The sequence below is a fragment of the Rousettus aegyptiacus genome, unplaced genomic scaffold, assembly GCF_014176215.1.
Source record: "Rousettus aegyptiacus isolate mRouAeg1 unplaced genomic scaffold, mRouAeg1.p scaffold_m13_p_4, whole genome shotgun sequence".
NCBI classification, from domain to species: Eukaryota; Metazoa; Chordata; class Mammalia; order Chiroptera; family Pteropodidae; genus Rousettus; species Rousettus aegyptiacus.
This window is the reverse complement of record NW_023416307.1, coordinates 154,982,463-154,989,226: the sequence shown is the minus strand read 5'-3', so window position 1 is coordinate 154,989,226 and position 6,764 is coordinate 154,982,463.

The following is a 6,764-nucleotide window of genomic DNA, read 5'->3' as shown; positions in this document are numbered from 1 at the left end:
GTACTTGCAGTCAGCCCCTCCTTGCGTGGCCGGCATCCCAGGACTGTGGGTGCAGAGGGCGGGAGTTGCTGGGGGGCATAAGGAGACGCCCTTGCCCGGGTGGGAACATCATGTTCCCTGAGCGGAATGCACCTCCAACTGTGTCCCACCCCTGAGGGGGCGCTGAGGGGTTAAACCAGAAAGGCCAGCTCAGCTCCATGGTTTAAGGCACAGACGGACAGGGACGCAGAGAGGAGCCAGTTCCCAGACGACTGTACCCATGCGCTCCCAGCCCCCGCCTGGCCAGGGCCGCGTGGGAGGGACGAAGCACAGCAGCGGGGCAGCAGCTGTCCACACCCCAGCCACCGTGATCTCCAGCGCAGAAGGGCCGTTTTGACCTCTTGGTCCAATTTTTGCCCCTTCCTCCACCTTGTCCGACTTTTTCTGCCCTGGCATTCCTGCCTGTGACCTACTTACTTATATCCCTGAGGCCAGCTCTCTGCTCAGGACCTCCCTGCCAACCTTCCTCTGTGGTCCCTGGCCAGGGCTTGCTGCCTGGCACTCTTGGGCCCATGCCCCGCTCAGCAATGGCCTTGCCTTGTTTTTAGGGCAAAAACAAGTGATGAGTTGGAAGCGCCAAGCACCACCTCTGGCCCCACGTCATCCTGGAGCTCCTTTATTGTCCCCGCTTCATGGGCAGAAGCCCTGAGACTTCCCTGCAGTTACCTCCCCACCACCTCCCATTCTGGCTGCACCCCACTCCTGCAGTCCCCAGGGACTCCCACAAGCACAGCCAGTGGGGGCTCGGCCACTTCATCCCTCTTGCTTTAGGGACCCCCTTCTCTTCTCAGGAACATCCAGGTCTCCTGGTTTTCTTTCCATCTCCGTTGCCAGCTTTAAGGAGACAGTTAAATGTCGGAATGGCCCCAGGCTCCAATCTGGGTTCTTCTCCTCCTTACCCCCAAGATTCCATCCAGGACGGCATGGCTTTGGGCGATAACCCCACGCTGCTCACCCTAGTCTTACACCTCAGTCTGGGACACTCCGCTGAGTGTCCCATGGTCTCTGCCTGGGTCCCTTTCTCATCTGTTCACTCCACTCACTGGGAACCTTCTATAAAGTTTGCTTTTTGAACAGACTCACAGATATAGTGGACAATTTGGTGACGGACAGAGGGGAGGCGGGTTGGAGGGCTGGGAGAAAGGGGTGAGGGGTTAAAGAAGTACAAATCAGTAGTTGATTGATGGTCACAGGGATGGGGAGCACGGCAGAGGGAATGCAGTTGGCATTAATATGATGGTCAGCTGGAGGGTCAGGGGAGAGAGAGAGCAATTGAGGGGATCGTTTTATGAACTATATAGATGTCTAACCAATGTACTGTATACTGGAAACTAATCTAAATAAATTTAAATGAAAAATGTTTGCATTTTGTTCCTTTTTTTAATTAAAACAAAATTATGTGTGGAATATAACAAATACAGAAAGGTGCCTAAAACAAAGACACTCCACTCAATGACTTCTTACAGGCCAAACACAGAATGAGACTCAAGCCTTAGACAAGCCATGCTGTCCGCACCCTGCACCCCCACCTTGACGCCCACCGGGCTCCCTCCCAACCCTAGCCTGAGTTTGGTGCTCAGGTGGTCAATGCATCCTTGATTTTCTTGATTACTTTTATCACCTAAACATGCCTCTAAAAAAATCACTTTCTTCATACAATTAAATACATACCTAAAATTAAATGCATAAAGGAGAACCCATTCTAACTGCTGGATTTTAGCACAGTCTTTCATCTTCTTCTCTTTTGCTTACCCCTGCCTCTCCCTCGTCTCACCATAACTCTCTGAAACCCGTAGTTACGAGATATATGTTCTGTATATTTCTCATTGCCTATATAATCATAACATATGCATGCAGTTATACAGTAGTTTGTCTTTGTTGTGCACACTTGGATTATTTTGTACACACTTTTCCGCATCTTATTTTTCTCATCCATCTCAACTTTGCGGCAGGTCCTCTAAATCAAGTTGTATTATTTTAATACCTTCTTTTAGATGGTGATATAAAACCTGTCTGTCCACACTTGTTGATGCTTCTCCCACAAAAGGTGGGGTCTGATTTCCCTCTCCTTGGGTATACAGCTCGGCCTTAGTGATTTGCTTCTAATGAATAGAACAAGGCAAAAATGACACTGTGACTTCTGAGTCTAGGTTAGAAAGGTGATACAGCTTCCACCTGGCTTCCTCTCTTGAGACGATCATCCTTGGAACCTTGCCACTATGTTGTGAAGAAGCCCAAGGTGCATATAACGGCTACATGTGGGGGTTCCGGCCCCAGCCAAAGTCTTAGCTGACAGCCAGCATTCAAGGCCAGACTTAAGTGAGGAGCCTTCAGATGATTCCAGCCCCAGCTGTCAAGCTTCTCGGACCCATGTAGCAGAGAAGAGCAGTCTCCTGCCCAAATGACAGATTAGTGAGCAAAATAAATGTTACTGTTTTAAGCCCCTAAATTTGGGTAATTTGTTACACAGCATAATAACCGGAACAGTATGGAAGGACCAAAATGTCTCCAATCATGCCCTTGTGGATAAGCCATCACTTTGCAATTTTTTTCCCATGACTCCTGATGTAGCGATAAATATCATTGACCAAATAGTCCACACCTCAGTGCTTTGATTTCTATAAATGAGAATCCTAAGATTGGGATTATAGAGTCTAAAACTGTATGCATTTTTATTTTACTAAAGTTTGCCTGATTGCTTTCCAAAAATTTTATAGGTTCCCACCTAATACAGTTTCTATATTTTTCTTAATAAGTTCATTTCTAAATATTTTATGGTTTTGTTATTAAGTGGACACTCTTATTTATTTGTAGAGGTTTATTTGGAGTAAATGCTATTATTTAAAGATATTTTCCTTGTATTTATCCCTTAACATTTTCTCTTATTAATTGTAGTTTCAAGAAAGTCTTTGGACTTTCTAGATTTATAATCATGACATTAACTAAAGAGATAGTGGAATCTCTTTCTTTCCAATACTTTTAACATTTTATTTTCTTATTATATTTGCTAGAACTCAGGTGATATGTAATGATAACAGTGTTGGTGCCAATCTCATTTAGTTTCTGATTTAGAAGAAATAGTTTTAGTATCTGGTGTATACCGACATATGATTTTTAAAAATATCTTTTTTCATAAATTGCTCCCGTGTTAGATGACGGCCCTCTTTATTTTGCTCAGTGCCTATCACCTTAAATCCTGCCGTCTTTGATTTCACGTGGGTACTCCTACTGCCTTCCGGTTTGTGCTGGCCCGACGTCTCTCTCTGCCAGCTCCTTTATTTTCAGTCTTTTCTTGTGGTTTCAAGTGTCCTTATAAACAGTTGGTGGCTGGGGTTTGTCTTTCTAGCTCAGTCTCTAGGTCTTTAATTGGGGTTCAGGGCATCTTTATTTAGGATGATAAAAAAAAGTTCGACTTTGCTCATTCCACAATTACTTTGTGGTCATTTTTTTTTTTAACTTTGTGGTTTATCTTTTTTATTCAATTGAATTATATAAAACTACCATTTTTGTGGGTCCAAAGAGTTGACCATGAGCAATTTGATACAGAAAAGCTACTACTTTTCTTTTTTTCTCTTTCTTTAAGAAGATGTCATTCATTTAATATTTCCACTTGATAATGTGGAAATTCTACTTTTTTTTCCATTCCATTAGTAGCACCTTTCCTCTCCATGCATGAGCACTGTCCTTGATCTGGGCATAGGTGGCAGATCTGCCTGTGTTAGCGGGGAGAGTTTAAGGCCAGCTGGTCCTTCTTCCTTGGTAGGTAACTTATTCTATTTCAGAGCTTGTACAATGTTCTCTTTCTCCCTGAAGTTTAAGAATTTTACTATAGTCTTTCCCTTCCATACTGCCTGGGAATGCGGTCAGTACCTCCCATCTGTAGACACAGCTCTCTCTATTCGTCAGGAAAGTTTTCTTCTGTAATTTGGTTGGCGCCTCTGTTTCAGCCATCCTTTTTCTCTCCTTGTGGACATCAGGTTTGCACATCAGGATTCCTGGGTTTGGGCTCCAGATCTCTGGTCTATTCCCTCATGCCTCTGAGCTTTCCATTGAGCTCTGAGCTATTTCCTCCATTAGACCCAAGCACCTTCTTCACATTCCTCTAACATGCCGAACCTGTTCTTTTCTCAAGGTCTTTGCACTTGCTACACCTTCTGCCAGGAATGGTTTCTTTCTCTTAGATCTTCCCTGCTCAGCCAGTGCCTTTGGGTTGATCTTAGCTCAGAAGTCGCCTTCCCAGATTTACCTTTCCTGCTACCTTGGACAAATACCATACTCTGCACATCAGCTTGGTTCCTTCTCTCCATCGTATTCACATTGCTCATAATTATTTGTTCTTTTACTGTTTGTTTTCTCCATCCTTCACCTCCCTGACCCACACTCCTCACTGGAGGACAGGGACTCAGCAAATCATTCAAATTCTTGCCATGTCCATTCTTGCCATGTAATCAGAGTCTAGGCCAGGCCAGCCCTTGGTAAGCACTTAATGGAATAAGTAGAAGAGTGAATTCATGTTGGGGCCGCCCCCAGGGAGCCCCTGCTCTGTCCAGCCTCCACCCCATACACAGGAGCACTGGAATGGGAGATTGGGTAGGCAGAGAAAATGGGGCGGTGCCTGTCTGTGAGGGCCTGAAGGAGTGGTGCCTGTTAGGCTTTTATTGTGTTTACTGCACGTAGTACAGTTCCTGAATCCACAGGTGGGGATTAGGAGCAGGAGCAGGAGCTGGGCTGGGCTTCCGAGCAATCATGCTGGGTGTGCAGGGCCTTCTGGGCATGACCCAGGGCTGGCCTTGATCTGGGGCACTGGCCCTGCCGCAACCTCCTGCTGCCCCATTTAATTTTTCTTTTTTTTTCATACTTATCACTAACACCACATGGCATTCTTTTTATTCAGTCAGTCAACAGGTATTTCTGGAGCTTACTTGGTGTTTTAGGTGTTCACGATACATCCATGGACAATACAAAGAGATTTCCGTCTCACAAAGCTCTTTTCTAGTGGAGGAAGCCAGACAATGCCATATAAGGATAATAAATATCTACATAAATAAGTGTATGAGAAAGTGGTAATGGAAAACGGTAGAGAAGGATAAGGGAATTAAGGCGATCCTGAGGGCTGGCAGTCAAAAGGTGAAGGTTGCAGTCTGAAATGAGGGGCTCTGAAGGCATTGGGGTGCAGGCCTGTGGAAATCTGTGGAAAGTGCATTCCAGGCACAGAGAACAAGTGGAGCTCAGTCCCTGAGCCAGGAGAGCGCTCGAGGCGAGATATGTGAGCGACTCTGGAAGGCAAACAGAGGAGATGCAGTCAGAGAGATGATGAGGAATCATGGGGCCCTGCCAAGTCTGGTATTTCTTCGAGGAGCAGCTACCGCAGGGTTCTGAGCAGGTTCTAAGGGGTTCTGACTTACGCATTCAGAGGCTAACATGGGGAGAACAGACTGAAGATGGCAACAGCAGTAGCTGGAGACTGGGAGGTAGCTGTGACGCCTTGGGGAGAGGAGGTAGTGGCTTGGACTGAGTGGAAGCCATGGACCTGGTCTGATTCTGGGTAGACGATGTGAAGGAAATAACAGGATTTCCTGGTGCACTGAATGTAACTGGGAAAGAAAGTCAAGAGGTACTCTGAGGCATTTAGCCTGAGCAATAAAAAGGACTGAGCTGCTAACACTTAAGCTGGCAGATGGGGTTTTGAGGGATGAACCAGGGCTAGGGTGGCACAAGTCAAGTTTGAGTTGCCAAGTGGAAGTCCAAGTGCAGATGTCCAGTCCACAGCTGCACATTGAGTCTGCCACTCAGGAAGGGTCTGGACTGATTGACATGTAGATGGAATTTGAAGCCATGAACCTGGATGAGATTAGGAGGAAAATAGTGTAGACAGAATGAGAAGAGGCAAAGAGGAAACCAGGAGGGCATGGAACTCTGGATGCCACACAGGGAGGGTGTTCCTAAGAGAAGAGAAATCAGCTAGTCACAGGAAGTCCTTCCTCTTCACCCCCATTAGGACAGGCTTTTTTTCCCTTTTTAAAAACTGTTTTTGTTCACTGCTATTTTTCCAGTAGAACATACATACTCAATGAATACTTGCTGAATGAGTGAGTATATGCTCGAATTCACACCTCTGGAAAAAACCAGCATAAAAGGCTGCAAAATTGATCTCCTTTACAGAAAGAGCAGAGATCAGGTAGGAGGCTCTCCCCATTCTCAGCAGCACCTGCCTCCTCCTTTGCCTTTCCCAGCTATATTGACATTCACTAGGGTGGGAGCCTTACTGGCCAACATAGGGCTGGGGACAAATGAGCCTCAGACAAGTCCTGCAGTGCAGAACTTGGTGGGACCTGGGCTGAGCACTGAGTTATCCACCAGTCACAGAAAACTGCCACTTCTCTGTCCACCCCTTTACATTTAGTCATTTATCCCCCATCTACATCTGTCCACCTGTATATGTATACACTCCTTTATCCACTATCCATCCACATCCTGTTCTCTGTCGATCCATCTGTTTGTGTAACCAACTTCCCAGTTTGCTGTGAACGGTCTCAATATCAGCATTGAAAGCCCTACATTCCAGGAGACCCCTCAGACTCGGGAAAGACAGTACAGTTAGTTGATCCATCCGTCCCCCCTGGCATCGCACATTGCGGCGGTGAAGCCCGAAGCTCGTCTGTCCACCCAACCACTCATCTGATCTCTTTGGTCACCCTCCCTGTGTAGGCAGACAAAGCTCCGCC